This window comes from Caretta caretta, chromosome 5, assembly GCF_965140235.1.
Source record: "Caretta caretta isolate rCarCar2 chromosome 5, rCarCar1.hap1, whole genome shotgun sequence".
Taxonomy (NCBI): domain Eukaryota; kingdom Metazoa; phylum Chordata; order Testudines; family Cheloniidae; genus Caretta; species Caretta caretta.
Genome location: NC_134210.1, coordinates 43,004,078 through 43,032,021, shown reverse-complemented (window position 1 = coordinate 43,032,021; position 27,944 = coordinate 43,004,078). Strand labels below are relative to the sequence as shown.

The 27,944-nt window shown below is 45.2% G+C and overlaps 2 long non-coding RNA genes across 2 annotated transcripts in view; one reads left to right on the top strand and one right to left on the bottom strand.

The window, feature by feature from the left end:
• LOC125637456 (uncharacterized) overlaps window positions 1-27,944 on the top strand; it is a 53,296-nt gene that overhangs the window by 9,246 nt on the left and 16,106 nt on the right. Inside the window, exons 2-3 of the long non-coding RNA XR_007356944.2 lie at window positions 8,383-8,493; window positions 14,864-14,937. This is a non-coding gene — a long non-coding RNA (uncharacterized LOC125637456). The remainder of the gene's footprint in view (window positions 1-8,382; window positions 8,494-14,863; window positions 14,938-27,944) is intronic.
• Window positions 783-11,293, bottom strand: LOC125637458 (uncharacterized). Its single transcript, XR_007356946.2, has 3 exons — window positions 8,709-11,293; window positions 4,039-4,142; window positions 783-1,380 (listed from the first exon to the last, which is right to left on the bottom strand). It is a non-coding gene; the product is annotated as an uncharacterized LOC125637458 (long non-coding RNA).

Genomic DNA, 27,944 nt, shown 5'->3' with positions numbered 1-27,944 from the left:
AGATTATTATCTCTCCAGGGTGGTTAAAAATCAATGATTTAAAAAAATGGATTTTTTTTTTAAATTTAAATCAGATTTTTTTGAGGGGAAAAAAAACCTATCTTAAGATAATTTTAATTAAGATTCATTATAGCTCAAAGATATCTCATCATGGAATAGGGATTATTAATTCTATAGTATGGGACAATATAGTCATGTAATGTTTAAGAAAAGTTTTGTAAATGAGTTCCAATAGTTCATGGATTAGGGATCCAATATTATGGGGTTCCAGGGGCTTCTGTATAGATTATTTAGGTTAATCTTTCTATCTACCCACTGGGACTCAGTGCTCAGTCTGGAAGATACCATCAGAGATGCTTAGTTTTGCCGTTCTCAAACTGTGGATTTGTCTCTCCAGAGATAACATGCTTGTTAACAGCAAAAATGTTTCAAAATAAATAAATATATCAACAGGTGAGAAACAACAGACCTCAACCCTATTGTCCCTCCGCAAATTTGTGTACACAGAGTCAATCCCTTACCTCTCTCTAAAAGTGCAAAGTTTCAAAAAGTTCAATGAATAGAAGATTGTTGGGGGCGTAATTGATCTGGACAAGGATAAGTCTGGAGATAAATGTGAGAAGGGAGGGACAGGTAATAGAAAAAAGTGAAACTGTCTGAGCAGCCTATTCCAGAAGTCTTGAGGTCTTTCTGAGTGTAACCTTTATTGATTTGAGATCTACCATACCATTCTCTCACTAGAAGGGAAAACTTATAATGGCAGCAGGCCGTAAAAGAGACCCAGTTTGTGAATATTTTAATGAAGTTCCTGTACCTGTGGATAAGACAGGCATGCGTGCAAAATGCAAACAGTGCAACAAAGAAATGTAAGCCCTGGTTGCCCAAATGAAACAACATCATGAGAAGTGTTCCTTCTCAGGAGGTAGCTGCGTTGAAGATCATGAAAGGAACATGTCTGAACATGCAGGATCTTCAGATTGGTAAACTTTATTATTTCATACTTCTTTCTTAAGGACTGCCTGTCTTCCTTCTGGACTATTCTTGAATTCTCATGTTTGAGCAAAAAGTATAGTTGTTATTCTATGGTACTATCATTTTACATGCAGTTGTGATTAAAAAAATAAATTGCTGAAAGAGGCAGATCTTCCTTTTACAATTTCACCTTTAAAGTAGTACTGAGTGTCAGTGAATGCAATGAGTATGGTAATAATAATTAAATAACTGCATTGACTTATTTTGTTTCGGAGAATCCATCCTTAACATACAGGATTCTGAAGACTATCCACCTTCAAGATTACCATCATTTTCTATAGTTTGAGTTATCTGCCAACGATCGTGTTTCAGTTACATCACGTATGTCACATAGCCACAGTATATCACCTGTAGAAAAAATGAAAAAAAAAATCTCCATCATCCAGAAACAACCATAGATAAGTTTGTGATAAGATCCAGTAGATTACAAAAAGAGGTAATTGATGAAAACATTGCCCAGTTTGTTTATGCAACAAACTCTCCTTTCCATATGATTGAGAACCCACATGTCATTAACATGGTTCAGTCATTAAGACCAGGATACAGTCAACCCAACAGAGCAGATGTTGCAGGCAAATTGCTGGATAAAGTATATGAAAGAGAAATTGAGCAGTGTGCAAAAGGTCTAGAGGGTAAAACTGTTAACCTGAGTCTTGGAGCAATGTCCACAATGATCCTGTTGTATGTGCTTGTGTGACAACAGAAGAAGGGAACGTCTTCCTTGCAGAAACAATTGATACATCAGGAAATGCACATACAGCAGAATGCTTACAAGTAGCAGCAGTAAAAGCTATAACAAACTGAAAAAAATTCAAACATCTAGTATGCAGCTTGGTCACAGACAATGCTGCAAATGTATCCAAAATAAGAAATTTAGAAGAGCGAGAAGAGAGTCCCAAGCTAATAACATACGGTTGCAGTGCTCATTTGATGCACCTCCTAGCCAAAGACTTCAGTGTTCCAGAAATAAAGGCTAATGTTGTTGAAATTGCAAAATACTTCCATAACAACCACGTTGCAGCAGCTGCTCTGAAAAAAGTGGGAGGAACTAACTCTCCCACAAGTAACTCTTCCACAAGACGCACGATGTAACTCTTCCACAAGACGCACGATGTAACTCAGTAGTGGACTGTTTTTAACACTATATCAAGATCTGGCCTAATCTGATGACAGTTTGTGAACAAAATCGTGAAAAAATAGATGGCACTGTCACAGCCAAAGTTCTCAACACTGGGCTTAAGAGAAATGTTGAACACATGCTTAGTACCCTGAAGCCTATTTCTGTAGCCTTGAACAAAATGCAGGGAAATATCTGTTTTATTTCTGATGCTGTTGAAATTTGGAAGGAACTGAGTGAGATCTTAAAAAGAGAAATATACAATGACAGAGTTAAATTACAAAAAGAAAAGGAGTACTTATGGCACCTTAGAGACTAACCAATTTATTTGAGTGGAAAATAATTCAGTGGAAAATACGGTGAGGAGATTTATTATCCCCCCCGCCCCCCCGTTCCTCAGACATTCTTGTTAACTGCTGGAAATGGCCCACCTTGATTATCACTACAAAAGGTTTTCTCCCCTCCCCCCCCCACCGCTCTCCTGCTGGTAATAGCTCATCTTAAGTGATCACTCTCCTTACAGTGTGTATGATAACACCCATTTTTTCATGTTCTGTGTGTATATAAGTCTCCTCACTGTATTTTCCACTGAATGCAACCGATGAAGTGAGCTGTAGCTCATGAAAGCTTATGCTCAAATAAATTGGTTAGTCTCTAAGGTGCCACAAGTACTCTTTCTTTTTGCGAATACAGACTAACACGGCTGCTACTCTGAAACTCTGCTACTCTGTTAAATTACAAGCATTAAAACAACGAATGGGACAAGCACTATCTCCAGCTCATTTTTTTTTTTGCAAATATTCTCAATACTTGGTACTAGGGTCAAACTTAAACTGCTGAAGAAGAGGAGTTGGCTATGACATGGACATCCAGCAATCATCCCTCCATAATGCCAACTATAATAAACTTCAGAGCTAAGGCTGAACCATTCAAGAAATATGTTTGCTGATGATGTTTTAAAGAAAGTCACACCAGTGAACTGGTGGAAATCACTTAAGCACTTGGATTCAGAGACTGTTGAAGTGATAATCTCACTTTTAACAGCAGTAGCTTCTTCTGCCAGTGTAGAAAGAATATTTTCTTCCTTTGGACTAATTCATTCCAAATTGACAAATTGTTTGGGACTTAAAAAAGCAGGAAAGCTTGTTTTTCTTTTCCAGAATATGAACAAACAGGAAAATGAAGGTGAAGACGACTGAGTTAACTGCAGAAGCCAATACTTTAAGTTTCTCATGTTGACCTGGTTGACAGTCAATTTAATTTTTTTAAAATATTTCATTTAACTATTTTAAGTTAAAACAATTTTAACACAAACAAATCTGATTTTAAAAAAAACGTGAATGTTTAAATTCAAAAATTCATATGCTTGTTTTGTTAAAATATTCTATGTTTGCTGTTGAAGAAAAAAATCCAGAATACATAACGTTGTTGTTTTAGTTAAATAAAACAATTAAATGTCTGTCTGGTGATTGTTGGGATATGTAAGGATTAAGTAGAGACCTGGGAAACCGCTGGTGTGCTGGTATGGTATTAAGGAGTAGAGTCACAGGCAGGGACCATTTCTTTGCTTGATAGAATAAGTGTTATCCCTTGCCGTCCCCTTCATCTTGTTGGGAATAAATAAGTGTTGCGGTTGCATAAGAAACGTAGTTGTCTAAAGGATACCTTTGTGTAAAGAAGTGTTATATCCCCTCCCTTTCTTTCCCAGCTACATAAACGAGCTCAGGGTCATGGCCCCTTCCTCCCTCCCCTGAGAACTGCTGATTAAGGGAACTTGTAGCAACAATTATAGCAATTATTACTTAAGAGTTTTAGGGGTTTGAGCAGCTGTAGGCATTTACATACTAACTTAAATAAAAGAAGCATGATAGAACTAATCCAGTGCTTACTCGACAATTGGGTTCAGGGGAACAAGTATCCCAATAAAGAAGCCAGTTCTCAAATCCGCCTCTGGGTCAACCTCTCATTCTTCTCTAAGAGTGATGTTCTCCTCCTAAAACAGCATGGCAAGAAAATCCTCCAAATATTAATGATTAACCTGTTGAATTGGAGATAGTTCATCTCCCAATGACTTCATAAATATCTGCTTCAATTACCTTTGGTAAATGAAATAACCAAACAATCATTCATTTTCTGATATAGCTGTAAAACTAATCTGAAAAGTTTACAAAATAAATCACTTTAAAAATGTATAGTGTGTACCTTCTAAAAATTAAACCTATATCTATCTCTAAGTTGTGAAAAATATGTATTAAGGTTATAACAGCCAACAAGAATGCACTTTTATGTAGAAATCCATGATTAAATAGAGTCTTCCTGACTAGTGATTTAAATCTACCCTACCTCTCCCTGATAATAGCTAGGGATAGCTGAAGCTCTGAACATCTTGGTTGGTTGGTTCTGGACCTTATTTACATATTGCTACCCTTCAGACATATCGGATGTCTAGGATTTCATTTGAATCATGTAAAGACTTGTAAATGTTACACTATGATGCAAGTGTAGTATTCACTTTCAGTAAAATGTATAGACAGTATTTTGTCCATATGCATTTACATTAGATTCAGTGTAATACAGAAAACTTAAGGCAGAGACTTACAGAAGTTAAAGAAACCACTTAAATCCTTTAAACATATCCGCATCTCTGTTTCTCAGAGACAAAACACAGACATGCTGTGAGTGGACACACAATGCCCTGGTGCCTTGTGTTTATTTCTCCTCCTTCTCTTTCAAAATGGAGAACTCATCTGTAGTTAACAAGTTTAAGTGCCCATCTGTGTGTCATGCAAAGGTTGGGCTCTCTCCTCAGTTAAATCCCTCAGTAGATCATTCTTGGTTGATAAGAGGTTCAGAAAAACATTTTCCAATAAATAGCCATAATAATAGAGACATTTTCTAATAGTCTAAGGAAATCTTTGGATGTCTGTCAAAAGGCTTCTGTGATGTTTTCTTGGCCAGATCTTTTATAGTTGGTACACATCTGATTGTAATGTTCATCCTTCTTAGTAACTTTACATTTTGTGGCGGGGTCAGGCCAGATGGCTACAGGAGAGTGATAGAAGGTAGATATATTAGCCCCAGATTAAGCAGGTCCCTTTTCCCTAAGATAATGGGCTGTTCCAGAACAATCTGGAAGTTGCTGGAACCAATTAAGGCAGGCTAATTAGGACACCTGGAGCCAATAAAGAAGTTACCAGAATCAATTAGGACAGACAGGCTAATTAGGGCACCTGGTTTTAAAAGGACCTCACTTCAGTTAGTGAGGTGCGTGCGAGGAGCTGGGAGCAAGAAGCTGAGAGTGAGTAGGTGTACTGCTGGAGGACTGAGAAGTGCAAGCATTGTCAGACATCAGGAGGAAGGTCCTGTGGTGAGGATAAAGAAGGGGAAGTAGCTCAGGGAGTTGTAGCTGTCACGCAGCTGTTACAGGAGACACTATAGACAGCTGCAATCCACAGGGCCCTGGGCTGGAACCCGGAGTAGAGGGCGGGCCCAGGTTCCCCCCATCCCCCACTTGATATAAGAGGAGTTGATCTGGACTATGGGTCCCACTAGAGGGGAATGGCCTGTCCCCCGACCCATTAGGTGGGCCAGCAGAGACTGCGGGGATTGTTCTCCTCCTTTTCCCCATGCTGGCCAGTGATGAGGTTAGCCAAGTGAATGGCAGGTTTGTGCCACTAACAAAAGGAGCCAAACTGAGGACTGCCATGAACCTCTGAGGCAAGCAGATCCGCCAGAAAGGACAGAACCCAACAAAGCAGAGGAGGAACTTTATCACAATATATTCTTAAGAAAACTTATTGACCCCTTTACAGAGACGATCCACTGGTATCCTGCATCATCATCTATCTTCCTCAAAGAGAAAGAAAGATCCTAACAAAGACTTTTATGACTGTGATGGCCAGAACTGCCCACTGTAGCAGATCAGCTATACTTTGTTTGATTGAAATGATATTGAACAGCGTTTGAAAGAATGCAACTGTCAAGTGAGACTATTGTTGTTCTTAATATTTCTTCTGCTGTTGTAAAACAGATGAAAGACACTTGACTGCCACTGAGATGTGAGTAAGAACAGACAGGGTTTCTGGGAATCTGTAAGGAAGCTTGACTGCCAATTGTCTGGTTAATGTAGTGTACAATACTAATAATACTTCAGTAAAACATGGAAAATACCACACTCTTTGCCAATCACAAGATGGTATATCAACCACATTGTGCTTCAAGCCAAGTACAACTGTCTGGTGTCTGCGCCAGGGGGCTGAGTGAGCATGAAGAGCATTGTTTTTGAATAGAACTCAAAGTGATCTCGATAAATTGGAGAATTTAAACAGAGGAAATTTTATTAAAGCAAATGCAAAGTACTACACTTAGGAAGGGAAAATCAAATGTACAAATACAAAATGGGAACAAACTGGCTAGGCTACAGTACTGCAGAAAAGGATATGGGGATTATAATGGATATGAGTCAGTAGTGTGAGGCTGTTGCAAAAAAGATAGATGTCATTTTGGACTATATGGGCATAATGATTGGAGTCCCACAGGGATCAGTTTTGGGTCCAGATCTGTTCAATATCTTCATCAATGATTTAGATAATGGCATAGAGAGTACACTTACAAAGTTTGCGGACAGTGCCAAGCTGGCAGGTTGCAAGTGCTTTGGAGAATAGGATTATAATTCAAAATGATCTGGACAAACTGGAGAAATGGTCTGAAGTAAATAGGATGAAATTCAATAAGGAAAAATGCAAAGTACTCCACTTAGGAAGGAACAATCAGTTGCACACATACAAAATGGGAAATGAATGCCTAGGAAGGAGTACTGTGGAAAGGGATCAGGGGGTTGTAGTGGACCACAAGCTAAATATGAGTCAACAGTGTAGTACTGTTGCAAAAAAAGCAAACATCATTCTAGGATGTATTAGCAGGAGTGTTGTAAGCAAGACACGAGAAATAATTCTTCTGCTCTACTGCATGCTGATTAGGCCTCACTTGGAGTATCATGTCCAGTTCTGGGCGCCACATTTCAGGAAAGATGTGGAGAAATTGGAGAAAGTCCAGAGAAGAGCAATAAATATGATTAAAGCACTAGAAAACATGACTTATGAGGGAAGATTGAAAAAATTGGGTTTGAGCTAAATGCAAGGGTTTGTCCCAAGCTTGTGTAAGTCTTTTGGGCAGTTGAGGCTACATAGGATAAGAAAATGAAGACTCCTTGGGTGGTTCAGAATCTCCCGATGAGAAGAAAGCTAATACCTGTTCCAGATATGGTACCATCAGTGCGGCTGGAGGGAAGTTGTAACTCGAGGAAGGAACAGGCGATAAATGTATTCAAGTGGTTGACTCTCCTGAGTGTTATGATATTGCTGGAAAGGAATGGACCCTATGGAAGGGATTCTGGATCCAACAGTGCAAAGATGTCCTATGAAGTGGCATGGTATTCAGTTTTTCCTGGTGTGAAAGGGGTTGTCTCTGCTTAGACCACTGGAGCCAGAGAGAGTACTGTTGAAAACAGTGCCACGGATAGGCGATGAATGGTCTTAATCAGTGCCAGTGGATTCCAAGGGTTGGGAGGTGCCAAGGGTGACGGTACCAATGGATCACATTCTGGTACCAATGGAGCCTGATGTTTATGGGCTTTTTTGTTAAGCCTCGGGGACTTAAAATGTACTAAGTCTGCTTGGACTGAGATGCTGGGCTTGCTCAGAGCCAAATCAGATTTCTTTGAAGTGGATTTGGAGGAAGACTTGGTCTCATTATGACAGTGCTTCCTGTGTTCCCGAGAAGATTCCGCCAGGGGTGTCTGAGGGTAGATTCTCTGGCACCAGCGTTGGACTTAGCAGCAGGAGGCTTACCTCTTGCTGAATCAGGTCAATATAGGGGGCGGGGAGTTCCCAGCCTGGGTCTGATGGAGGCCATATGGTCTTTTCCATGAGGCATTTTCAAAGGTGGAGTTCCTGTCCTTCTCGGGTATGGCTGGGGAATGAGCAGCAAATACTACACCTCACTGCAGTGTGAGCTTCCCCAAAGCCATACAGGCAGCGCTGGAGGTTGTTGTGACCGAGAAGGATCATGGCCAGGAAGCACAGAGTTTAAAGCCTATAGTCCAATACCCGCACAGGGTATGGGGTGGGGAAGGGGAAGTGTTCCCCTGTAGATTAATCCAGCACTAAAACTATGGAATCATTAAAACTGTTAACTGTACAAGATGCTAAAACAAAGTTAAATATTCTCTTCAGGGATGAAGATGAAGCTACAGATAGGTTCCAACCTGGACCATGTGGCAGGAGAAGGAACTGGAGAGGCGGTTGGTCCACCCCGCTCTTTATCCCCTCAGTCAGAGGCACAAGGTGAGCGAGCGTGCATGCGTGGACCAACTAACACTACTTTCAAATCCTCTGGTTCCGGGCACACAGGTGATATGTGTAGCCCACAGTGGAATACAATATGGACTATCACTCAAAGAAGAAAAATAAGTTATGAAAATGGGTCATGTCTAAGATACATTTTCATTGCTTTTAGGGCATGTCCTACCTATATTCAATATTCTCAAAGCCACACATACCTTGTAGTTCCATTGACATAAATGTGAAGGATGCTGGGAGCTCAAGGCTTATATATGGCAGCATTCTCAAATTCAACAAGTGTCACAGCATTGGTTGCACTTGATTTGGAGGTTGTCTCTGCAATCATAAAGGTTAGGGACTTCTGAGCTTTTAAATTAACAACAACAACAATCTAGACAGCCGTACTAGCCTCAAAAAAATAAAAACCAAAAAAACCCCACCCTGGATTGTTGATAATGTTCCCTTTAATTTTTTCACCCATGTGCGGAATAAATTTTGTTATTTGCACCAAGGTAATGTGCGGAATCTGCACCACCAGTAGAAACAAAAAACCTAGATATATATTTTTTAAAAGTTACCAGTAGGGATAATTACTCCAGCCAGGACAGGTTACGCATTTTAGAACTCACTGGTCAAATAATTAAAATATAAAAGTGTAATAAATTTTATGAAAGAGAAATAAAAATTATGAAATGCATAGACCAGTCAAAACACTAAAATAACACACGTTGAAAGATAAAATTACAGAGAATATATGTGCACTGCAGGAAGTACCAAGTAACAACAACAATAATTAAGTAGGTGTTGGGAGATGTGTGATACAGAGACTGTGTGTGTGTGTGTGTGTGTGTGTGTGTGTGTGAGAGAGAGAGAGAGAGAAAAAGACACACACACACACACACTGTGACACAGAGACTGTATGCACGCCTGGGACACACAGACTGTGTGAGAGTGTGCACACAGGAGGGTTGGAACAGTGTATGTCGTGGGGGTGCTGAGAGCCATTGAACCAGACTGTAAACCCTGTATATAATGGAAGCCACTTCAAACCAGGCCAGCACCCCTAGTTCCAGCACCTCTGCCTGCGTGCATGCGTGAGAGAGATTGTATGTGCTGATTGCTGGGGAAGTCTCAGAGACTATGTGCTGTCTCTTTAAGGCTGTTACTCACCAGATGGCTTGTTCAGACCTCAGAGCTGCCGCAAGTCCTGAGCCCTGTCCCCTTTCCCCTGCTCTGTGGAGATGGGGTACAGGGGCTGGAAAACACTCTGATATCAGCACCTGCTTCCCCCCAGCTCTGCACAGCCAGCAGGAGGGTCCTGGGAGAAGCTGCAGGAGCAATTTGGCTGCAAAGCAGTGGGAAGGAGGAGCACCTGAAAACATGCTGCCGGATGTGCGTGGCTCTGCTAATCAAGTGGGCAGTGCTTGAATCTCTCCTAGGAGGCCGCCCAACCGCGCAGCTTAGAGGGAACACAGGTTATTGACCTGATTCCACTCGAGCTTTGATGCTCAGTTTTGTAGGGTATAGGAATGTCTCTGGGTACCGCACACTCCTGAAATACTGATACCTGGATCCATCTAATCGTCTTCATTGCCCAGCCCTTGCCAAATCTGGAAAGATGTGCAATCTGTGGTCCTGGAAAAGAAGCTGTTCACTATCATTAGCATTTCTTGGATGGTCTAGGGGAAGTCACTTAATTGCTTGCTGCCTCAGTTTCCCCATCTATAAAGTGTGGCTAATACTTGAAAAGTAACTGGGATTTTAATAAGACTTAATTCATCAAAATGATGAATTAAAGTGCTGCAATTCTTCAGATGGAAGGCACTAGATAAGTACAAAATAGTAGTAGTATAAGAAATTATTCTGGTAGCTATATGTCCTAATGCTTGCAGACAGTTCATATAATACTGATTCCTTATAATTCCATATTGCTGTTCCAGAATATAAACTTGGTATTACTTCAGATATACTAACAAACTACTTTGGGGCCATTTCCATCTCTACCCACTTGGAGATATAACAAACTTAGGTTATCCTATTAAAGCATTCTCTCGTGATTCCCCTTTTTAAAATGCATTGAAACGTTATCTTAATTCCAGCAGTCTACACCTTCCTCAGCCTACTGCATTCCTTTTTAATCATCATCTGTTCTTCCAGCATTTCTAATCTTCCTCACAGCTTTTTGTGGTTTATTTTAAAGCCTTTTCTGGTTAACAGTGTTGCTTTTTAAGTCCAGCAGGGTGCTTTTAAGAAACTTTAATGGCTAAAAGTATTTTTTATCCTTCTATCTTAAGAAGCTCTTCCTTTAAGCCTGTTTGTGATCAGCTAGCCAAGAAAGTGGGGCTGTCTCCCTGGGTTTCTTGATAGTAATAACTTCATCATTAAAGTACCTTCCAAAGACATAGCCTCAGGTTACTAGTAGTTCATTATTCTTTCCATTTTTAGACTAAACTTTCTTTACATGACTTGCAACTAGATCAGAAATTCCCCAACCCCCTTCCTAAAATAAGATTTCCATACATATACCCATATTACAGATATACGAGGCCTTTCCCTTTAAAGGAGATTTGGTCACACACAGCCTGTCCTGCACCACTGAAGTCCAAAGGCATTTTGCTATTGACTTCAATGAAAGCAGAATCAGGTCCATAATACTTTACTAATATTCACGCTTGTATGTATAGCAACCTTTTAGTAAAGGAACTGAAAGCATTTAATTAATATTTAGCAACTCACCCTGTAATGTATTATTCTCCACATTTTACAAATGAGTAAAATGAGGCACAGGCTAAATTAATTGATCAAAGCCACATACTGAGCCCTTTTCAGAATCTGGCACAGAATTCAGGAGTCCTGGTTCCCAGTATCTGCTGCTATCATTAACTCAACATTATGTCTTCCCTGCTTGTAAGAATTTGCCGCAAAACGAAGTGGGAGGAGAGGAGAGGAGAAATCCTATCTCCCAAAAGGGAGTAAGTGGATTAGACATTTTTGGATTATCATTGCCTCCTCAAATCAGGCAACTTCTTTGGAGGTTCAGTTTTTGATGTGGTAAAAGCTGAGGTCCAACTACAATGTTCCTGTACCCATTCCAGCTCTGAACATGTGAGCATTTCTGATAATTACCAAGTTTTGTCTCCATATCTATTTTCACATAGTGCCTGTATCTAGAAATCAATGGATTGCGTGACTGAAATGGTTTTGAATAAATAATAAAATCCACAGGAAATCTACTCTGCCAATAAAATTGTCTGGCTTAGGTCTTAAATAACTGGACTTCTTTGGAGTGAAATTGATCATGCTCTTGCTTTTGACCATAACATTTTGAGTTATGGTAAAACAAAGTAATGATGTTTTCTGTGTAGCTTTCAAATCAGTAATAGTCCAGGGTTTTAAAAAACCTGCTGTTCAAAAGGTCTTTAAATCCCATTTTAAGCACAGTTTTACAGAGTCTCAAATCTAGTTTGAAAATTGTTATAATTGCAATTTTAATGAATTAAACTATAAATGTTCCCTAGGTGGCATAAGAGCCAAGTTGAAGTCCCTGCTCCAATGACTAATTATTTATAGAGACTATATAGCTTCTACAGGAGAAACTGAGAGAGACCCATTCCAGCATAACCATTAGCACAGTGGTTAAGGCACCCTTTTAGGAATGGGGAGATTCCAGTAGGTGGATTCAAACCTGAGTCTCCCACATCTCAGGTGAGTACTCTAACCACTGGGCCAGTACTACTATTTTATATGTGAGTGTAGGCATTTAAAAATGCCTGGACACAAAACAGTTTAGATTGAACAAAACACTTCATTTCATCTGCAATGGACTTTTTCAAGTCACTGAAGTTTGGATTCGGTTCAACACAATCTGAATTTTTGGGGTTTTTTTCAGAACTGCCAGAGAACCAAAAGAGAAGGCCACTTACCTGTAATTGGAGGTTCTTTGAGATGCATGGTCCCTAACTGTATTCCACACGTGGGTGCACTATGCTATGTGCCAGAGTCTGGAAGCATTTTTTAGCAGTGTCTGTTGACTCGCACATACATGGTGCCTTTCCTCATGTTCCCAGCCGAAGGTATAATGTAGTGCGGGTCAATGCCTCTCCAGTTTCCTCCTTACTGTAATGGAATCCAGTCTGAAGCAGAGGGAATTGAAGGGCAGGTAGTGGAATACAGATAGAAACCACACATCTCAAAGAACCTCTAGTTACTGGTAAGTAACCTCTTCTTCTTAGTTCCTACGTGTATTGTATACGTGGATGACTCACGAGCAGTGATCAGCGTGGAGGTGGGTGCCGGTGCCGGTGGATGAAGTGTGGTCTACAATACAGCCTGGCCCACAGCAGCATCTGTAACTGCTGCTTGTGTGATGGCGTAGGTGCGTCGTGAACGTGTGGATGGCACACCATGTTGCTGCACGAAAGATGTCTTGCCAGGACATTTCAGCCAGTGAGGCCAATATGGCAGCTTGCACTCACGAATTGTGTGCCATGATTCTATCAGCCAGGGGTATGTTGGACTGGATTCATGGATGCACCCCGAGATCCATTGGAGATGCAGGGTCTGCCATTATGACCGTGAGTTCACTGACTCGTCTGGCTGAGGTAATGGCTACTAAGAAAGTCACTTTCATTTAGAGGTAGGAGAGGGAGCATATTGCTTGCGGCTCAAAAGGTAGCTTTGTGAGGGCAGAAAGAATAAGACTAAGATCTCATGGTGGTGTGGGAGTCAGTATTGGTGGAAAAGTGATGAGTAAACCTTTCATGAGGCAGATAGTGGTGGGTAGTAAACACTAAGGCTCCATCCACAGGAGGGAGAAAGGCACTGAGTGCTGCTAGGTGAACTGAAAAAGAATTGAGGACCAGGCCTTATGTCTTCAAGGTGAGGAGGTAGTGGAGGATGACTGGAAGAGACACTATGCTCAGTGACTGGCTGTGAAGCATCTCCATTTAGCTCGGTAGCAGGCTCTGGTGAATTCTCTCTGCTCTGGGTAAGGATTTGTCAAACCAGGGTAGAACATGCACGGTCTACCCTCTATGCCCATCCAAATCCAAGACTGGAAGGTGAAGAGGGCCCGAAATGGGGGGAAAGGCATAGTGGAGGTCGCCTGTCCAGGGGAGTAGAAGAGCACAGCCCTGAGAGCCCTCCCCTAGTGCTTCACCTGAGCAATAGAGGGGCAGCTTTCTGTTCTTATCAGTAGCAAAGAGGTGTCATGGGGGGGGACTCTTTGTGCCATGAAGAGATACATGAGCATGGTGTTGTGTAGCTCCCACTTGGGATTGAGGTAAGGCATCCTGCTGAGGTGTCGGCCAGGGAATTGTGGGTACCCAGTAGGTAGGCGACTTGAAGTGTCATGTGGTTCTTGATGCACCAGTTCCAAAGCCAGATTAACTCGGAGCAGAGGGTACCACCCTGCTTGTTGATATATACTATTGCTGCAATGTTTTTGGAGAGCAGTTGAACACGGAGGGATTGAATGAGCAGGAGGAAGGCCTGGCATGCCAAACAGACTGCCTGCAGTTCCAACAAGTTTATGCGCATCCTGGCTTCCCATGGCATACACACACCCTGAGCTGTGTGGTGGCCTAGGTGGGCTCCTAACCCACCAGGGAGGTGTCCGTTGTGGTGGTCTGCAGTGTGGGATGGGAAAAGGGGGTGCCAATCATGACCTTGGAGGGATTAGACCACCATATGAGGGAGGACAGCCCCGTCTCGGGAAGGCTGACCTTGGAGTCTATATGGTCTCTGTTGGGTCTGTAGATGGAGAGGAGCCAAGCTTGAAGACAGTGCACATGGAGATGTGCATGTGGTGTCACATAGGTGCAGGCTGCCATATGTCCAATGAGAAAGACAGCGGCAGACCATGGTTTGAAATGCATGTCCACGATGAGAGATGTCAGTGCTGTAAAGCAGTCTGCCAGCAGAAAAGCCCTGGCCACAATGGAGTTGAGTTCCACTCCAATTAAGGGTATCATCTGTGAAGGTGTCAACATTGACTTTTCCTCATTGATGTAGATACCTAGGGATGCCAAGAGTCTGCTAAGACAGAGGATTGTGGAGATTTCTTCCTGTCCGGATAGTGCCACAAGGAGTCAGTCATCGAGGTAGGGCAATACCGAGTAGCCGAAAGGGCACATCTAGGCCGCTACCACAGAAAAGACCTTTGTGAACGTTCATGGTGCTGTCGCTATGCCTAATGGGAGGACCTGAAACTGTTAATGTTGGTGCCCTACCTGAAAATGGAGGAACTTGTGGTGGGCTGGGTGAATGTCCAGATGGAAGTATGCATCTTTCATGTTGAGAACTGTGAACTAGGCTCCCTGGAGAGGAGGGGATAATCGATGTCAGTGTGACCATACATAATTTTGACTTTCAGATAAACAGTGTTCAACACCTGAAGATCTAGAATGGGGCGATGCTCTCTGCCCTTCTTCATGATAAGGAAGTAAGGTGAGTAGAAGTCTTGCCTGCTATAATGAGGTGGGACAGGCTCTCTCTCCCCCTTGAGGAGCAGAGCATCTGCTTTTTGTTGAAGGATCAGTTGATGGGATGAGTCCCCATGGCTGGGGTGCCGGGAACGAGAAGAACTCGATGTCATATTGGTGATGGGTGATCTCCAGTACCCAACTGTCCATGGTGATCTTGCCCCAGTTGTGAGTGAATAGGGCAAGACGGCCCCCAAAGATGGTATGCAGTGCTGCAGGTGGCATCAGTGGAGATTCATACGTCTTGACCTGCAGGTCAAAACTGTGGGTTGGTCTGCTGCTGGGACAGGGTCGAAGAGGTGATTGTGGCAGAGGCAGGGAAGCGAGGCTGCTGTGATGGGTGTCACTGACATGGGGGGCTCTTACTGGCGCTGATTGTAGGGCATGTGTGGGCACGGATGGAAAGGTTTGGTGTTTGCTGTCTGCATCTTGGGACCAGAGTATATATACCAAGGAACCGTAATATGGCTTGAGCCTTCAGTGTGTGGAGGGATTCGTCCATGTTATCATGGAACAGCTTGTTCTCATCAAAAGGGAGGTTCTCAATTGTATTTTGGACCTCCCTGGGAAAACCGGACAATTGTTGCCACGATTCTCGTCACATAACGGCCCTGGTTGCTAGAGAGCGAGAGGACATATCGGCTGTGTCCACTGTTGCCTGAAGTGCAACCTTAGAAACCAGTCGCCCTTCATCTAGCAGCACCTGGAATTGCTGCTGGTGCTCTAGTGGCAGCTTGTTCTTGAACTCTGCTAGCCTGTTGTAGTTGTTAAAGTCATATTTAGTTAGCAGAGCCTGATAGCTGGCAATGCAGAACTGTAGTCGTGCAGAAGAATAAACCTTCCTGCCCAGCAGGTTCAGTCTTTCAGCTGCCTTGTCTGGAGGAGTAGACTTTTGTGACTGCCGCCATGCCTGTTCCGCAGCTGCTTAGACAACCAGGGAACTGGGTGGGTAGGTGGGAGAAAAGAAAATCCATCCCTTTAGCAAGCACAAAATATGTCCTCCCTGCTCACTTAGGTGTTGATACAAAACATTGCCATGGTGTTGTCTGTCATCACTGATATACATCTCCCAGTCAAGTGGGCTCAGAAAGTCTGACATGCCAAGTGTACCACTCTCAGCTCCCTGACATGGATGTGGAGAGTGTGCTCTGCTTGAAATGAGAGGCCTTGTGTCCTGAGGTCTCTCCGGTGTGCCTCCCAACCCAAGTCCGATGCGGCCATAATCAATATGAGAGTTGGCTGGGGGCTGACAAAGGGGACCCCTGCACACACTAGCTGTGGATCGAGCCACCACAGAAGGGAGTCGAGGACTGGGTGAGGCAAAGTCACAACCCTGTCCAAACTGTTCCTGACCAACAGAAACACTGAGACTAGCCATGATTGAAGCGGCTGGAATCTAAGGCTGGCATGTTGCACCACGTAGGTACAAGCGGCCATGTGTTCCAGGAGTTTGAGGCAATTCCTTGCTGTGGTGGTGGGGAACTGCCTGGGACTCTGAATGTCGTCGCCCGGGGCCCGGAACCTTGATTCCGGTAGGTACGCCCTGGCCTGGTTTGAGTCCAGCACTGCCCCAATGAACTCTATCCTCCGATCGGGGGACAGAGTTGACTTCCCCGTGTTCAGGAGAAGGCCCAGTTTTATGAATGTTGCAATGATGAATTGACTTGTGCCTCCTCTTGAGCCCTGGAGCAGCCCTTGATCAGCCAGTCTTCGAGGTACAGGAACACCTGTATGCAGTGCCTGCGCAGAAACGCAACCAAGACTGCCATGCATTTGGTAAATACTTGAGGCACTACTGACAGGCCAAACAGAAGGACTCTGAACTGGAAGTGGTTGTTGTGCACCACAAACCTGAGGTATTTTCTGTGGGACGGTGTGATTGCTATATGAAAGAACAGGTCCTTCAAGTAGAGGGTGGCATATCAGTCCCCTGGATCCAAGGAAGGGATGATGAAGGCCAAGCAGACCATTCAGAACGTGAGTTTCTCCATGAACTTGTTGAGCTCTCGCAGGTCTCGGATGGGTCTGAGCCCGCCTTTGGCTTTTAGTATTAGGAAATACTGGGAATAGAAGCCCTTGCCCTTCTGCTCCTGAGGAACCTCTTCCACTGCCCCCAGCGACAGGAATGATTGCACCTCCTGTATGAGGAGTTGCTTGTGAGAAGGGTACCTGAAGAGGGATGGGGAAGGGGGGTGGAAGGGCGGGAGGGTAGAGAATTGGAGTAAATAGCCCCTCTCTACCGTGTGGAGCACCCAGCGGTCCAATGTAATACGGGCCCATGCATGGTAGAAAGGGGATAAACGGGACGAAAAGGTAAGGTGGGGTGGATGGATCTAGTCTTTGCACTGGTGCATTGCCCCCAGGTGCACCTTCGGTTTTGGGCTTAGGAAGGATTTAGACTGGCCAGAACCCTGGCCAGAGGAGGGATGAGGTCTCTTCCTTGAGTTCCTATTTCTCCTGCATGACCCTTCCTGCCTACCCTGAGGTTGATAATTCCTCTGAAGGGCCTGGGATCTAAAGTACCTCTGTTGGGTGGCAGTGGTGTGGAAGCCCAGGGACTTGAAGGTGGCTCGACAGTCCATGAGGCTGTACAGACGAGAGTCAGTTTTCTTGGAAAACAAAGACTGACCCTCAAAGGGGAGGTCCTGGATGTCTGCTGCACCTCGTATGGAAGGCCAGAGACCTATAGCCGGGAACTCCTCATGGCCACCACTGTTCATAGGGAGGAGTTCTGCAAATTTTTGCATGGCCCCCCACGTATTATAATTGTACCTGCTAACCACTACCTGATGGTTAGTGATACGGAGCTGCAACAGCCCTGCGGAATAGATTTTCCTCCCGAAGAAATCCAGCTTTTTGACCTCTTGATTCTTGGGAGAAGGCCCCTGGTAGCCCCGTTGCTCACACTGGTTGGTCATGTCCACTATCAGGGAAGCCGGCTGGGGGTGTTTGTAAAGGTGTTCATACCCCTTTGAGGGGACAAAGTATCTCCGCTTGTACCTCTTGGTGGTAGGTGGCAATGAGGATGGGGTCTGCCACAGTGTCTTCATGACGGCACAGTGGTGGGATTAACCTGAAATCATTTGAGATCCAGTTGAGATTTTTTGAACTAGAAATACAGATTTTAAAAAGGAAATTTTTTTTTTCTTTGGAAAGAAAGTCCAGAAAGCAGCTTTGAAACTGAAAGCAGCTTGGTTTCTCTCTGCTTTGTGGCCAAGCAGAGACAAAAGGGGATTATCTTGTGAATTGCAGGTTTTTTTTGCCTGGAGGCAGGGTACTTAACTCCTGCAGGGAAATCTTCCAATCCAGAGGTTTTTTTTTTTCTTTTCTTCCTAAAAGTAAATAGGGGGTGTGTGTTCTACCCATTTGCTTTTTCTTTGGGCTGGGTAAGCAGGTTTCCAAGTAGTTGGAGGTTTTTTGCTTTAATTTGGGCCCAGAGCAGAGACAAGGGAATTGTCTTTTTCTGTAGGCTGACAATCACTATCAGAGAATAGGTATTCTATTGCAGCACAGCAAAATTTTACAGCCAAGTTTTGTTTGTTTATTTCTAAACCTCGGGTGTAAAGTTAGTTAAAAACAGAGAGGTTAGAATGACCAAATCCTCAGCTCGACTACAGCTGGAATTAGCCAAATTTCAGGCTGAGGAAAGACAAAGGGAACATGAAAGACAGATAGAACTCATGCAGCTGAAGAAGGAACAAGAAAGGGAGGCAGCGAGAGAAGCAGAACAACACCAAGCAGCTGCTCACAGGAGAGCTATGGAAGCGAGGGACAAAGAACTGGAGGAGAAGGAAAAAGAGAGGAAGTATGTGGAGGAGATGGAGAAGATAAAGGCCCAGCAGAATATACCAACAAACCCTAGCAATCCTTCTCCAGGTACCACTTCCCATCCCAGAAAGTTCCCCACCTACAAGGCAGGCGATGATACTGAGGCCTTCCTAGAAAACTTCGAGAGGGCCTGCCTTGGGTACAACATCTCTACTGACCAATACATGGTAGAGCTGAGGCCGCAGCTCAGTGGACCTTTAGCTGAGGTGGCAGCTGAAATGCCTAAAGAACACATGAACAAGTATGAACTGTTTAAATCCAAGGCAAGAGTCAGAATGGGGATAACACCCGAGCAGTCTCGTCGGAGGTTCAGAGCCCTAAGGTGGAAACCAGACGTGTCATTTACCCGACATGCCTACCACATTGTGAAACATTGGGATGCCTGGATATCAGGAGCAAGTGGTGAATCTCCAGTAGATGTGCCCTTCCTAATGCAAATGGAACAATTCTTAGAGGGTGTTCCTGAGGAAATAGAAAGATACATCCTAGATGGGAAACCCAAAACTGTAATCGAGGCAGGAGAGATTGGAGCCAGATGGGTGGAGGTGGCAGAGAAGAAGAAAACTGGTCGCAGTTGGAGCGGAGACCAGAAGGGACCACCTCAGACCACACCTTATTACCGGGGGCCGCCCAAAGCCCCACCTACCTCCCAAAGAACCCTCCAGACCCCTTATCGTCCCACCACCCCGTTCTCCAGCAACCCTCCTCGCCCCAGTGACCCGTCAGCTGGACGATGTTTTAAGTGTAACGAGCTGGGGCATGTAAAGGCCAACTGCCCCAAGAACCCCAACAGATTACAGTTCATTGCACCGGAATCACACCAGAGGTCCACAGGCCCAGATACCTCCCAGATACCCTTGGAGCGGAGGGAAACTGTGAGTGTGGGCGGGAAGAAGGTCACCGCGTGGAGGGACACCGGAGCACAAGTGTCAGCTATCCATGCTTCCTTAGTGGACCCCAATTTAATCAACCCAGAGATCCAAGTGACGATTCAACCCTTCAAGTCCAACTCTTTCAATTTGCCTACAGCCAAGTTACCTGTCCAGTACAAGGGCTGGTCAGGAATGTGGACTTTTGCAGTCTATGATGATTATCCCATCCCCATGCTGTTGGGGGAGGACTTGGCCAATCATGTGAAGCAGGCCAAGAGGGTGGGAATGGTCACCCGCAGCCAGGCTAACCAAGCCGTGAGGCCTAGCTCTGTTCCGGAAACTTCTATCAGGACCCAGTCAGAGGTGATGGACCCGGACCCCAGGCCAATGTCTGCAACAGCAGTAGTGGATCCAGTCCCAGAGACCCAGACGGAACCAGTCCTAGAACCGGAACCAGCCGAACAACCAACACCAGACCCCGTGTCAGCACTGAATCCAGTACTTGCAACCTCAACACCAGAAGGCCCCACCGAACCTGAACTGGCAGCAGCCGATAACCCTACACAAGAGGCTCAGCCGGAGCCTGAATCCCAACATAGTGCACCAGCGGAGAGCGGTTCACAGTCAACAGAAACAGCTCCATCCCCTATATCGCTTCCAGAGGGACCAAGCCTAGGTCCACAATCCCATGAGGAACTGATGTCTCCAGCATCAAGGGAACAGTTCCAGACCGAACAGGAAGCAGATGAAAGCCTCCAGAGAGCTTGGACGGCGGCACGGAGCAACCCACCGCCTCTCAGCTCTTCTAATCGATCCAGGTTTGTTGTAGAAAGAGGACTTTTATACAAGGAAACTCTTTCTGGTGGACACCAGGAAGACTGGCATCCTCAGAGACAGTTGGTAGTTCCAACTAAATACCGGGCCAAGCTCTTGAGCTTAGCCCATGATCACCCTAGTGGCCATGCTGGGGTGAACAGGACCAAAGACCGTTTGGGGGGGTCATTCCACTGGGAGGGAATGGGCAAGGATGTTTCTACCTATGTCCAGTCTTGTGAGGTGTGCCAAAGAGTGGGAAAACCCCAAGACCAGGTCAAAGCCCCTCTCCAGCCACTCCCCATCATTGAAGTTCCATTTCAGCGAGTAGCTGTGGATATTCTGGGTCCTTTTCCGAAAAAGACACCCAGAGGAAAGCAGTACATACTGACTTTCATGGATTTTGCCACCCGATGGCCGGAAGCAGTAGCTCTAAGCAACACCAGGGCTAAAAGTGTGTGCCAGGCACTAGCAGACATTTTTGCCAGGGTAGGTTGGCCCTCCGACATCCTCACAGATGCAGGGACTAATTTCCTGGCAGGAACTATGAAAAACCTTTGGGAAGCTCATGGGGTAAATCACTTGGTTGCCACTCCTTACCACCATCAAACAAATGGCATGGTGGAGAAGTTTAATGGAACTTTGGGGGCCATGATACGTAAATTTGTAAATGAGCACTCCAATGATTGGGACCTAGTGTTGCAGCAGTTGCTCTTTGCCTACAGAGCTGTACCACATCCCAGTTTAGGGTTTTCCCCATTTGAACTTGTATATGGCCGTGAGGTTAAGGGGCCATTGCAGTTGGTGAAGCAGCAATGGGAGGGATTTACACCTTCTCCAGGAACTAACATTCTGGACTTCGTAACCAACCTACAAAACACCCTCCGAACCTCTTTAGCCCTTGCTAGAGAAAACTTACAGGATGCTCAAAAAGAGCAAAAAGCCTGGTATGATAAACATGCCAGAGAGCGTTCCTTCAAAGTAGGAGACCAGGTCATGGTCTTAAAGGTGCTCCAGGCCCATAAAATGGAAGCATCGTGGGAAGGGCCATTCATGGTCCAGGAGCGCCTGGGAGCTGTTAATTATCTCATAGCATTCCCCACCTCCAACCGGAAGCCTAAGGTGTACCATATTAATTCTCTAAAGCCCTTTTATTCCAGAGAATTAAAGGTTTGTCAGTTTACAGCCCAGGGAGAAGACGACGCTGAGTGGCCTGAAGGTGTTTACTACGAAGGGAAATGTGCTGGTGGTGTGGAAGAGGTGAACCTCTCCATGACCCTTGGGCGTATGCAGCGACAGCAGATCCAGGAGCTGTGCACTAGCTACGCGCCAACGTTCTCAGCCACCCCAGGACTGACTGAACGGGCATACCACTCCATTGACACAGGTAATGCTCACCCAATTAGGGTTCAACCTTACCGGGTGTCTCCTCAAGCTAAAACTGCTATAGAACGGGAGATCCAGGATATGTTACAGATGGGTGTAATCCGCCCCTCTGAAAGCGCATGGGCATCTCCAGTGGTTCTAGTTCCCAAACCAGATGGGGAAATACGTTTTTGCGTGGACTACCGTAAGCTAAATGCTGTAACTCACCCAGACAACTATCCAATGCCACGCACAGATGAACTATTAGAGAAACTGGGACGGGCCCAGTTCATCTCTACCTTGGACTTAACACGGGATGGCCCTGGAGGGGAAAGGATGTCGACCATTGGGTTGGCCTCCACCACCTCAGGTTTAATGTTCAGGTACTGGGCCACCTATCTCAGCAGCTGCTGTAGGACCCTCCTGTCCTCTAAGGCTGAAGCAGTTGCTGAGCCAGCCACCGCCTCATGTGGAGATGAGGAGGAAGAGATGGAGGCCGGTACCAGAGCCTGCTCCGTCCTCAGCCCCTCTGGGGTTCCTAGGAGCAAGGAACACTGGAGCTGCGGCTGGTGCAGCTGGCGGTGCCGCAGATGGAGCTGTGAGTGGTGCTGAGGATGATGAAGCAATCGGTGCAGAGATCATCGACATCAGTGCAGCGGCCGGATGGGTCCCCTGCAGCAGTGCGGACGGCATGTGTGGTGGCCCAAAGGATGTGTAGGCTACCGACGCTGTCTGGAACCATGGCTCTGGTGATTGGCCCAGGGTGTCCAGAAGGGCCACTGAGGAGCCTGCCACTGTCCTGGCCACTGTTTTGAGTAGGGCTGTCAGTCACGGCGAGGAGCGGGATCTTCTGCTCCTATTGGAGCACGAAGATGCTGCTTCTGACTGGGAGGTCTCCAACTGTGAAGACCATGGAAGAGCGGAGCCACTCGGCACCTGTAAGTGATGCCATGTGCGGGACTAGAGCGGCTCCCCCACACGGGCCACTGGTTTCAGGGGTCAGCACACAGGGGATGATACCCTCATCGCTGCCAGAATCGCCGGCTCGCCCACAGAGTGGATTGGGCCAGGAACCGGTACCAGCAAGCTCTCCCGCCTTGGAGGGGAGGGTAGCACTGTAAGCACCAGGAGGTCCGATGCCACTTCAAATGCTTCTGGCATTGAGCGAAACTGTAGGTCCTCGTGGTGGCAGACTGGCAAGCCGTGCAGGTCCGGACTCAACTGGACCCCTCTTGGGGCAGGAGTTGATGGAGGCCCCACCGATTGGGCACCCAATGGGGGCTTGCTAGCCACCTGGTCTTTAGACCTGGTCAGAGAGCACCTTCTTTTGGCTTCTTTCTTTTCTGGGGCATGGGGAGGGAAGACTGGTGTCTGACCAATGCCTGGGACCTGTGCACAGCTCTGTGGTGGTGCCGAGGGTCCTTAGAGTCCTTCCTCGGCACTGGCTCATGCGTCAATGGTGCCAGAGCGCTGCGCACCAAGGAGGTGGCACTTGGGGCCGGGTCTGCTGCGCCAGGGTCTGACTGAGGCTTAAAAGTGCTGCCTCCACAAGCAGAACTCGGAGGCACTGTTCTCTGTCCTTGAGGGTCTGGGGCGAACCCTCTACAGATTTTACAACGGGTTCTAATGTGACCCTCCCAAAGACACTAAGCACGAAATGTGCAGGTCACTTCTTGGCATAAACCTGCCATAGTCTGAGCATGGCTTAAAGCCCGGGGACCGAGGCGTACCCTAGACCTGGGGAAAACGTGTGTGTGTGGGAATCCCCAAAGAAAACTTCTGAGAAAACTAGCTATACTAGCGAAACTACTACTGAATCTAACTATACACACACGATACTGCGAAACATGCGCTTGCCAAGGCAAGAGCAATGGGGAGTTCCAGCTAGCTGTCACAGGCGGTAAGAAGGAACTGACAGGGGGTCAGGTTGGCAGGGCATAATGTGGAGCGCCATGATGGCGCAACTCCAGGGGGCGCCCAGGCCAACCCTACGGATACTGCTAGGGGAAAAAAATCTTCCAGTTGTCATGCATGCAACGCGCACACCTGATTGGAAGAGACATGAACAAGCACTAGAAGAAAAACTAAACTAACTATACTAACTTAGCTACCTAACACTAAAAAGAACTATATACAACTATTTACAACAAAGTAAAAGTGAGTCACTCTTTTAGAAAAGTATGAACGTGAAGGCACAGGAGTTCCGACCTGGGCCATGCAGCGGTAAGAGGGAACTGGAGAGGCGTTGACCTGCACTACCTCCTATACCCTAAACTGGGAGCACGAGGAGATTCACTATAGATGTGCAGGTCAACAGGCACTACTAAGAAGTGCTTCCACATGTGGAATACAGAGAGGGACCACCACTCAAAAGAAGATCATCAGTTACTTTCCCGACTCTGGTCATAATGCAGTAATTACAACCCATAGTCAGAAATCACAGGTGAACTACCGAGTCCTACTATTCAAATTAACCAAGGTTGTTTTCAAGTTTTTCAGAATTAAAATGTATGGGAGGGAATATCAACTTGGAAGCTTTATCTGTTCAAGTGTGATTTTTAATCTTTAGGTGTACCAGACCAAACTATGAAAATAGCCTTTCAACATTGCCAGAAGCTGTAGCAGTTAATAATTGAAACATCACTTTCATAATTGCTTCCTAGTTTTCTCCCAGGGCATTTACTTCAGATTATCACCACTGAATAACTGTTACATTTTTTTCAGTATTTCATTGAAGAATATAACTTTCTGAAATGAAAGAAGCTTGACTTGCAGCTGAATTACTGTTGGCAGAAATTAACTTCCAGAGTAAACCTCTTCTCCATATTCAAGAGCAATTGTTGATTCCCTTGTTGAGAGTAAAGGTACTTGTGAAGATTGATCCAATATGCTAAAAAAAATGGCATGATAAGAACATAAGAATGGCCATACTGGGTCAGACCAAAGGTCCATCAGCCCAGTATCCTGTCTACCGACAGTAGCCAATGGCAGGTGCCCCAGAGGAAGTGAACTTAACAGGTAATGAACTAGTGATCTCTCTCCTACCATCCATCTCACTCTCTGACAAACAGAGGCTAGGGACACCATTCCTTACCCATCCTGGCTAATAGCCATTAATGGACTTAACTTCCATGAATATGATGTTAGAGCCTGCTGATAATACTTTCAGAACATATATTTTACCATCACTTAATTGCAATTCAGAAGAAGTTTTTCCAAGCTTCTTTCACACGTCAACAACTTCAGCAGTTGAACTTGAATTTTTCTGTATACAATCAAGTGACACTGTTACTGGCTTCAATATGTGGGGCAACTCTGCAGCATACCTATTTAGATCAATATTTGTTACCTTATGGCAAACAAGAGACAATATCCTATCTATACTCTTCAGATTTTCATTAGCTTGGACCACTCTGAAACATGAACTTCTAGGCACTCACTTCATCAGTCGTGACAAATGTACTACCACCTTCCTATTCATACTTGGCAGCTGCAAAGTGGTTGTTGCAAATCAGTTTAATCACAGTATGAGCTCAGATATTCAGTAAGATTAGAAATGTTCAGAACAGCCATATATTAATTTTTCTTGTAAAGCTCTCCTCATCTTAGCCCTACTAGAGGCATAGTCTGTCAAGTCACAGTGCACTTAAAATGAACAGGTGTGAGACACAATGTATCTCCACTGACTGTAGTCAAATACTCAGATGAATGTGGTTGATTGGAGTTATCAGTGTTTGTCACCACAAATAAGCAGCTCCTTCCCCTCAGCAGTTACTATACACAAACAGTAGGTTTATTGTAAATGTTATTCCACCCATTTATATTTATATACAGGCACTCACTGGACCTTTTTTAAAAACACTTTGTCTTCTCCTTTTCAAATGCTTCTTTGAAGTGGTGTCCAGTCTCCACAAACGCTGATTTAAATAAAAATGCAGTTTAAAAAAAAATCAGTATTTTTAATCAATCTTTGTCTCAACCAAATGCTCAATCCCAGCAGTTATAGCAAAGCCATCCTATAAGTGCAAGAAAATATCCCCAGTCGAGATTTCAGAGCAGTCTACGGGATTTCAACATACCTAAACCCATGGAAGAAAACCCCCAGATTGCTTGTAAAATTCAAAATGGGAAAAAAAGGAAAAAACCCCAAACCTTTAAAAGAAATGAGCCGTTAGGGAGTCTGGCCTGTTCGCCATATTTATGTATTCTGTCCTCACTCACTCTCGCCCCACCCAATTTACAACAGCACTCAACTGTAACTTCATCCCTTAACATTCATGTATGAACAAATTATTGGATTATAAAATCTCCATTAATCTCTGTCCCAGTTCCTTTCCTGCCTCCTGGCAGAACTCTATTGCAAGTCTGAATAGCACAACTCAATGCAATCTAGTCCCTTAGCCCTTCTCCAGCTTCTGGCCCTCCACATTCCCACTCCCACATCTCCTCCTCCCCACACTGTTCACAGTCAGCAGCAAGTCAGTTTATATTTCTGGAAGTTTAAAAATAATTTTAAACATTGCTCTGTAGATATGGGAGAACAGTTCCGTACAAGCATGGGCCAATCTGTAGATCAGTTAAAAAAAAGGGGAGGAAAAATAAAAACCAAGAAAATATTTTGCATTCTACATTTCAAGGCCACAGATCTTTGTGCAGGACATTTCTCTTCCCCAGCCTAAAATACAGACCAAAGACCAAAACAACAACGGACAGTTTCAGTTTCTTCTCCCTCCTTATCTGAAACAAGCAGTCTTCAACGTGCATCTGCCCTTTCCCCCCAAAGGGTAAAGAAAGCACTTTCCTAGCAAGACAGACAGACAGAGAAAAACAAAAACAGCTGGAGTGGTAGAGCAAGCCATTCTGGAGCTATGATGACCCAAAAGAGTTAAAGAATTTTTGTAAAAAGTCAACGGGGGTGGGGGGGGGAAATGTGAGCATCATTACTTTAACATTTCGTTCCTGATTTTTTTTCCACAAACTTCTCAGAAAATTTCTACCCAGGGATGAGATTTCAGAAAGACCGATTTCTTTTTGAGAAAGTTGCATGTGTGGGGTAAAGTCAGGTTTCTATTACCTTAGCTGTGGAGGTGCTGCTCCACAACTCAGGAATTTACCAGCAAGATTTCTATGGTGGGAAACAAAAAAGATCTAAATTAGGAAGAATAAGAGTAGATTCAGAATGTTATATCAAATCAAGAATTATCCAAAAAGAAGAAGCCCCCACTCCAGGGTTGGGCAAGCTATGGCCTGCGAGCCGTTTTAAGCCAGCCTACGAGCTCTCGCTGGGGAGCGGGGTCTGGGTCTTGTCCCGCTCCAGCCAGGGCATTGGGTCACGGGCCGCCCCATGCAGCTCCCAGAAGCTGTGGCATGTCCCTGCTCCGGCGCTCTAGCTGGAATGCAGGGTCGGGGGCACTCCACGTGGCTCCCGGAAGCCCACTCTGGCTCCTACGCGCTCCAATGGCTCCCTCCGGTGCTCCAGTGGGAGCTGCAGGGGTGGTGCTTGCGGATGGGGCAGCATGCAGAGCTGCCCAGCCACACATCCATGTAGTAGGCGGAGAAGGGACATGCCACTGCTTCCGGGAGCTGCTTGAGGTAACCACCGCTCAGAGCCTGCACCCCGAGCCTCTCCCCATGCCCCAATCCCCTGCCACAGCTCTGATCCCCCTCCTGCTGTCCAAACCCCTCATTCCCAGCCCAGAGCACCCTCCTGCACCCCAAACCTCTCATCCCCAGCCCCACCCCAGAGCCCACACCCCCACTCAGAACCTGCACGCCCTCCCACACCACAACCCCAATTTTGTGAGCATTCATGGCTCCCCATACAATTTCTATTCCCCAATGTGGCCCTCAGGCCAAAAAGTTTGTCCACTCCTGTCCTACTCTGTTAGTGTTACTTAGGACTGTTTTCCAGTACTGGAGTATATTTTCGAAGTAATGTAGAAGGATTAGGAATTTATGTGGATATGCAGAGGTCTGTCTCAGTTTCCAATGCTAGCTTTGCTAAAACAAAAAAGGCAAGAACTCTTCAAGATGCATTAATGCAGGAAAAAAATTGCTGTGCATTGTAATATCAAGTCTCTCTCTCACGAAGGGC